The 7,387-nt window shown below is 43.0% G+C and overlaps 1 long non-coding RNA gene across 1 annotated transcript; it reads right to left on the bottom strand.

Moving 5' to 3' along the window:
* Positions 1 to 910: 910 nt before the first annotated feature.
* On the bottom strand, positions 911 to 6,097 carry LOC138991210 (uncharacterized). Its single transcript, XR_011467168.1, has 3 exons — positions 5,934 to 6,097; positions 5,407 to 5,484; positions 911 to 1,176 (listed from the first exon to the last, which is right to left on the bottom strand). It is a non-coding gene; the product is annotated as an uncharacterized lncRNA (long non-coding RNA).
* Positions 6,098 to 7,387: the final 1,290 nt, after the last annotated feature.

Here is a 7,387-nt window from a genome sequence, read left to right as displayed (position 1 = left end):
TTGAGTCTGCTGTACTTCCAAATTTTTAAGTCAACAGAAGCTAGTTTGCATCCAGAACACTGGCCACAAAGGTGTCTTTCTACTTTCCTCCTGCTTTTCTCCCCTCCCCCATCTTATAAGTGTATTAGTGTATACTTGAAAAGGGCTAACCATTGATGAGCTTTGAAAACTAAACATAAAGAGGTGAATACCATGCTTTTGTGTAGTTCATGGTCTAACAGACATGAGTCCTTGAATAGAATTATGCCTGTGGGTTTTGGAAACAAAAGAAGTTAACTCTATATGGAAGCAGAACAGTTGTCACAAAAAATAAGCTAACTGCTATCTATGGAAAGGTCGACTACAAGGTTGTCCACTGGGGAGTGGGTAGAGGGTCTTCTTAGAACAAAAAGTTTAATAATGTAGATTTCAGAACGCCTAGGGAGCTAGAGAATAGCAGTTCGGTACAGTTGTAATGCGAGGGTAGTGGCTGTGACTCTAGAAAAGTGTCTTTGGAGGTGAGAGCTTGCCTGTAAGAAGGAGCTCTGACTCCCGAAAGAACAGTAGTATCACAACTACAACCAACATCACAGGATGCTTCTTGGTCTTTCTTTAGCCTGGCTTTGTAGTTGCTGGAGGAATTAGGCCCGGGCCTGTGATACCCAAGACCTGCTTCCCGATGAGTATTTCCTCTCTAAACTTCTAATTGTATTTACTTCTTAGGGCTTCCCTGGTGGGTCAGATGGTAAAGGCTCCACCTGCGATGCCGGAGACCTGGGTTCGATCCCTGGATTGGGAAGATACCCTGGAGGAGGGCATGCAACCCACTCCAGTATTCTTGTCTGGAGAATCCCCACTGACAGAGGAGCCTGGAGGGCTACAGTCCATGGGGATCACAAAGAGTCAGACACGACTGAGTGACAAAGCACTTTTACTTCTTAGGCTTAATAGAACACAAAATGTCGTCATTTTTATGGGCACATGCAAATCATTTTTTGATTCATTTATCACATCTTAAGCTCTGGTTGTGCTGGGCCATGTACTCAGTGCAGAGGAGAAGCAGATGACTGTGTCCGTGATGAGGAGTCTTCGGTGGGAAACAGACATGCAGACACTGGCAGTGTGATCCCACAGTTGATCCAACGGGGCATCGTCCAGAATGTGCTGAGAACCCTGAAGAGGTCTCTCCTGCATCATCTGGAAACATCAGCAGGGACTTCACAAGAGAAGCAGTGTCTTAACTGACAAGGAAAGGCTAAATGGGAATTTTCAAGATGGTTTAATATGTGGAAGGATGTTCCAGGGAGAAGTAGCCTTTCATGTATCAATAGTCCTTGGCAAGGAGAACCCTGAATGTTGGGGGAAAGGTTGACATGACTGGGATGGCACCGTGAGGACATATAGGACCCAGGATGGGTCCTCGAGAAGGTGCCAAGTACGAGACTGCCTAGCAGAAGCTGCAGATGTCTGAGGACTAGTGAGGAAAGGTTTCCTGAGGGCCTGGGACATCAGAGAGGGCTTGTGTGTGGGCGTGAGAACCTGATTAAGGCTTGGATTTGGAAAGAATGCAGGGGCATGTCTGCAGGTTCTGTAGTGGTGGGGGTTCCATCCAGAGGTGATACAAATGTTGTTGCAGAGCGGGAGACAAAACCCATCCACGGCAGAGACACGTCTCTGAGACTGGCAGAAACTAACTTTGGCTGGGTTATCCGCACATGTCATGGAAAGCTCACCGCACCAGGGGTCTTTAAGGGAGTGAGATGGAAAAGTGCAGCAGAAGTCAGTAGATTCGAGCCTACTGTCAGTTGTATAGATAACTACAGATGACTGTAGTAACTGTAGATTTGAATCTATAGTTAGTTCTGTAATGTTGGACACATTCTAGAGTCCATGAGTTCCTGGAGCTACCAGGTATAGAGTTAGGGCTGTTAAATTTAATAATCTGTACCCCATTTCCAGTTCTCAATTGCCATATGTCTTCAAGATGTGAAAGCGTTAGTGGGTTTTGTTGTGGTGATACTGTTATTTAGCCTTAAGAAGGCAGATTCAGTTGTGGTAAGGAACCCACCTGCCAATGTAGGAGATACAAGAAATGTGAAATCGATCCCTGGATCAGGAAGATCTCCTGGAGGAGGGTATGGCAACCCATTCTAGTACTTTGCCTGGAGAATCCCATGGACAGAGGAGCCTGGCGGGTTATAGTCCATGGGGTCACAAAGAGTCAGACACCACCGAAGTGACTTGGCATGTAGTTCATGCACAGTTATCTGGCTTTAAGAAGGCAGATTCAGTTTGGGGAACTGGGACTTACACCTGAAGTTTCAGCTCGGCAACTTAGTAGCTTCATGACCTTGAGAAAGTAGTTCACTCTTCCTGAGCCTGTTTCCTTATTTCCAAGTTGGATAATGTTTGCCTGGCCTACCATGAGTTGTTTTCAGGGTCAGATGTGATGAATATGTAAAATACTGTGTGTTCTGTAAAATACTACAGGAAACATTTGAAACTAAGTGAAGTCATAGGCTACTTTGCTAACCCTGTGAGAGGAAACATAATCTGGATATAAGCAGTGCCTTTGCAAATAGAGAATAATATTGAGGAAGATATTTGGAACAAAATGCAGATAGGAAATAGTGACCTGCCCCACAAGGTTGATGGAGAAGAGGAGGAGATGAGGGGAGTGCTCACAGTGATGGGGGTGACAGGGGAGGTAGTTAATGGTATTTACTTAAAAATCTCTGTGCTGGATGCAGGAGCTAGGGCTCATCCCAGAACCAAGGAATTCAAATCTGCATTGTAACAAGAGGCCTGAGGGATTCGTGTGCACTTTTGTGCCCCCTCTCCTAGAAAATACCAGAACTGAGTGTCGTGTTCCATCATAGCTGGGTCTGCCCAACTGTGAGCAGCCTGGGGGCTTTGAGTGGCCTCGGGCCCTAGCCTGACAACCAGACCTCACTCGGAGCTCTTTCCTGATCAAGACAATACGGGAATTATTTCCACCAGTGGTTTTGCTTTCCGAGGAAATCAGGTGAAGGCAAAATACTCCAGTCAGAGGGATGTTGATGATACCTTAATGACAAAGGGTACAGAGAATTTAAACTTAAAAAGAGAGGAGAGAGAATCTGTTGAACATTATATAACAAAGCCAAGAATATGAAAACCAATGAGCGCTGCCCCGGCAAACAGCTTGACCACAAAAAATCTCATGAGAGACCCTGGGCCAGAACCACCAGCTGAGCTACTTCTGGAGAAACTCTGAGAAAAGAAATGTTTCTCATTTTAAGCTGCTGAAAAGAAAAGAAAATCTCTGTGCTGACACTGTAGAAAACCTATTTTAATGCAAAGTAAATATTTGTTTTCTGGGCAAAAAGCAAGCCAAAATGAGAAATTTACTTCCAAATTTCAAGAAGCATATGGAAAGAGAACCAGGTCTTAGATATTTGCATCTCTGTCATCTCCACTAATACCTGTGTGTTCAGGCACTCAGTCGTGTCCGACTCTTTGCCACCCCTTTACGACCCCCCAGCAGGGGCCTGCCAGGCTCCTCTGTCCCTGAAATTTTCCTGGCAAGAATACTGGAGTGGGTTGTCATTTCCTACTCCAGGGGATCTTCCTGACCCATGGATCGAACCTGTGTCTCATGCTTCTCCTGCACTGGCAGGTGGTTCCTTCACCACTGAGCCACCAGGGAAGCCCACCTCCACTAATACTTTTATACAAAACGCTTAGATAATAAAAGATGATAATCTGTTTTTCCTACTGTGGAAAGAGAAAGAAGATTAACTATAAAGTGGTGAGATTTTAGTAGCTCTTTATAGAATTAAATGAGAGAATTTCTTGATGCCTTCTAAATAAAACCAGAAAACTCCAAGTACACGGGGACATTTCTAGAACTGAATATAGAATCCTAGGACGTGTTTCTGCTCTAGGTTTCTGCAATCGCTACCATAAAGGGAACAGTTCAGATGCTCTGTAGTATGGCTCCCTTCCTCAGGAATTTCTCTAATACTTGACACAGAGCGGGAGGAATGCAGACCTCTGGAGGTCGTATTTTATGTGTTACTATGGCACTGTCTAAATATTATGAACAGAACAGTGGTATATGGCATACAGCAGCCTAATGCCATGAAACCATGGCAGCTGGAAACCATAGTTCTGAGATGTAGGCTTCTAGTGTGAAAGGTTGGCATGAATGTCTTTAATAAGTGAATTATTCTTCACTGCACTCAATTAGATTCAGTGTGGAGAGATGAGGTGTCACTTCAAAGCAGCTTCAGTCCAGGGAGGGTCTTACAGACCCTACACGGAAACAGGACAGGGCCTAGTGAGGGGCCGGCCTGAGGACAGGACTTGTAGCCTGGGGACCTCAGCTGTGGCACTGATGCTACAAACAGAGTTGCTTTTAAAGTGCAGCCCAGAACTGTGGTTGGAGGAAACAAGATAACTTAATTCTGGGCCCTGCAAAGTCCCCAAAGCAAGGCATGCCTTTCTCTTCTAGCTCCCCTGTTTTGAGCAGTTGAGACCCCAAACTCTCAGCTACCCAAACTGCAAGGTCTGATTCTTTCTCATATTCCAATAATTATTTATGAAACTTCTGTTCAAATTTTCATGTCAGAAGTGGTTGTTGTTCAGTGGCTTAAGTCGTGTCTGACTCTCTGTGACCCCATGGACTGCAGCATGCCAGGCTTCCTGTCCTCTACCATCTCCCAGAGTTTGCTCAAACTCATGTCCATTGAGCCGGTGATGCCATCCAACCATCACATCCTCTGTTGTCCCCTTCTCCTCCTGCCTTCAATCTTTCCCAGCATCAGGGTCAGAAGTTACCCACCATAAAGTACAAGTCTTTTTCCTCCCTGTTATAGCTAAACCAAGTAAGGTTCATTAGAACAAGAAGTACAGCTCTGTGCTTCTTTTTGAATAACAGTTCTATGAATGCTATTTTCTTCTGTTGATTATGCCAAAGCCAGTTTCCTCTCTGAATGAATGTTTCTAATATGTGAATTCAAAATACAGCAAACCTACGTCACGAGCCAGCCTGAGTGAACAGGAACTAAGCGCAGCTGGGGCTTTGTGGCTTCTCTTGTTTTTTTTCCTTTTTTTTTCTCCCCTTCTTCAGATAGTTGCTATTGAATATTATTTTTTTTTAATTAAAGAGGGAAAAACAATTCTCAAAAATCTTTTTACCTACACCAAGAAATTCAAATTAAAAAACTGGAAACTTTCAAAGAATGAAGTTTTCTTTGCAAAATGCAGAGAAATGCGTCCATGTCATTATCTGGATGAGTTTTCTTAACACCAGAAAGTTTCCACTTCCCTCTGTTTTTCTGTTTTCTCATCTGCCCTGCCAAGGATGAGATGAAGAACCTGTTCCCTCTTTTCTTGTTGGTTCCTCTCTAAAAGGATGGGAATAAATTTTAACAAAGATTTTACCTCTTTTCATTGGTATATTTAGACATGGCACCACCTGGATATCCTTGTCTGGAAAACTCCTTTTAAAGTGCAGGAGGTCTAGAAAAAAGTATAAGAAGTAGAGGAAGTTTAAAAATATCTGTTGAATGAAACCGTGTCTCAGAATTTTTTTCAAACATCAAACTACTCAGTGTTTCTTTCTCCTTCTTGAGGCCTTTGATACACAGTATACAATGTCAGCAAAACAGGATCAAAGTTCAACCACAATCAAGCATCAACATAATACATTAAGAACTAATCAAATTCAGTGACATTGTTGGTATGATCTTGAATCAAATACTGCTTGAAATAAGTGGCTCGTTAGCCTAGTCTTGAAAATAGGCTTTGCTGCAGATATTTTCATTATGTTCCTCATTAGAAATGGTGTACACAAGAGCTCTGGACAACTTTAGCTTTTCATCAAAGAGCAAACAAGAAGGTAATAGACAAATATGAAAAAAAAAATTGCCTGGGTTTGTTTATCATCCAGTCATTTCAAAGTGTCTTACCACCGTCTTTCCCCTGTGCAGTGGAAATCTAAGCCGTTATCGTAAAGCTTCTTAAATGCCAGACGTGAAAACTAATTGTTCTGAAAGATGTCCCTGACAAAGTGTGCTCAAAGTCAAGCCCTTATCAGTAAGCAGATGAAAAACCAACAGGCTTTTGCAATGCAACTCTGTGGTCTTCCTGCCTGTTGCCCAGCTTAGTGAGACATAAATCGTACTGAGTGGACAAAAATCGCCTGACACTTGCTGTTTCTAGGCTGTCGCATTTCTGAAGAAGGAAGTAGATTAGTCAACTGTGGCATCTGTGAGGAGCAGGACTATGACACAGAGATAACGGATCATTGGTGTGCTTCATCAGATGACAGGGTGCAGGGTGTCCTTTGATGGTTTGGGAAGAGATGATGTCTTTATCCTTTTGGCAAAGCTTGGCTGTGTTCTCTTGCTTGATGATTTCAAAACAGTTGCTCAGAATGAAAGTATTAAAAAATATGTTGTAAAAATGAATTTCTATCTCTATTGTAGTTGTAAAGTAGTAGATTCTGTGTCAGTGGTTCTCAGCCAGGGGTGATTTTGCCACCCAGGGGACCTTTAGCGACCTCAAGACACACTTTTCATTGTCATGGCTCTGGGCTGGGGGCTAAAGGCCTGTCATGGTTGGTCAGAGGCAAGGGGTGGTGGTCCACGTGGTCCAGCGCGCAGGACGGCCTCCCTCCGTGAAGCAGCTTCCAGCCCCAGGTTTGAGAAACTCTGTTTTATGTGACTTTTCAGAATGAAAAAATTACTTAACATACAAGACATAATCCTAAATTTTTTTTGGTCTTTTCAGGTTACAAAGCTAAGCATTTTTTTGTTTTCATATATATTTTTAGAGGTTCATTGTCAAATAAAACAACTAGTTATGTTATATCCAGTTTGAAACTGCAAGACATAATTATATTTTTTAAGACATGAAAAGGAAACATATTTCCTCCTTTTATGTGTGTGTTAGGATCCATTCACCATCTTCTACCTGTTCTTCTGCTGCTACTGCTAAGTTGCTTCAGTCATGTCCAACTGTGCGACCCCATAGATGGCAGCCCACTAGGCTCCCGCATCCCTGGGATTACCTGTTCATGCACCCCCAAATAGAAGCCATTTTCAAACCTGAAAATAAATGGAATGTAAACTGCAGGGGGGAAATGTTTTATTTCATATTGAATTCATAAGCACTACAAACATTATTATAACCCATATTATACTGAGCTATTCAATAGTAACATCTCTAGGCTTATCTCATCTTGTTGAAGTGTAAGAACAGGATGAGGATATAGTATCACTACACAGTGAAGTGAAAGTGAAAGTGTTAGTCATTCAGTCATGTCTGACTCTTGGCAACCCCACCAGGCTCCTCTGTGCATGGAATTCTGCAGGCAAGAATTCTGGAGTGGGTTGCCATGCCCTTTCCCGGGGGATCTTCC

Source organism: Bos mutus, chromosome 16 (assembly GCF_027580195.1).
Source record: "Bos mutus isolate GX-2022 chromosome 16, NWIPB_WYAK_1.1, whole genome shotgun sequence".
Lineage (NCBI taxonomy): Eukaryota > Metazoa > Chordata > Mammalia > Artiodactyla > Bovidae > Bos > Bos mutus.
This window is presented reverse-complemented; position numbering and strand designations above follow the sequence as displayed.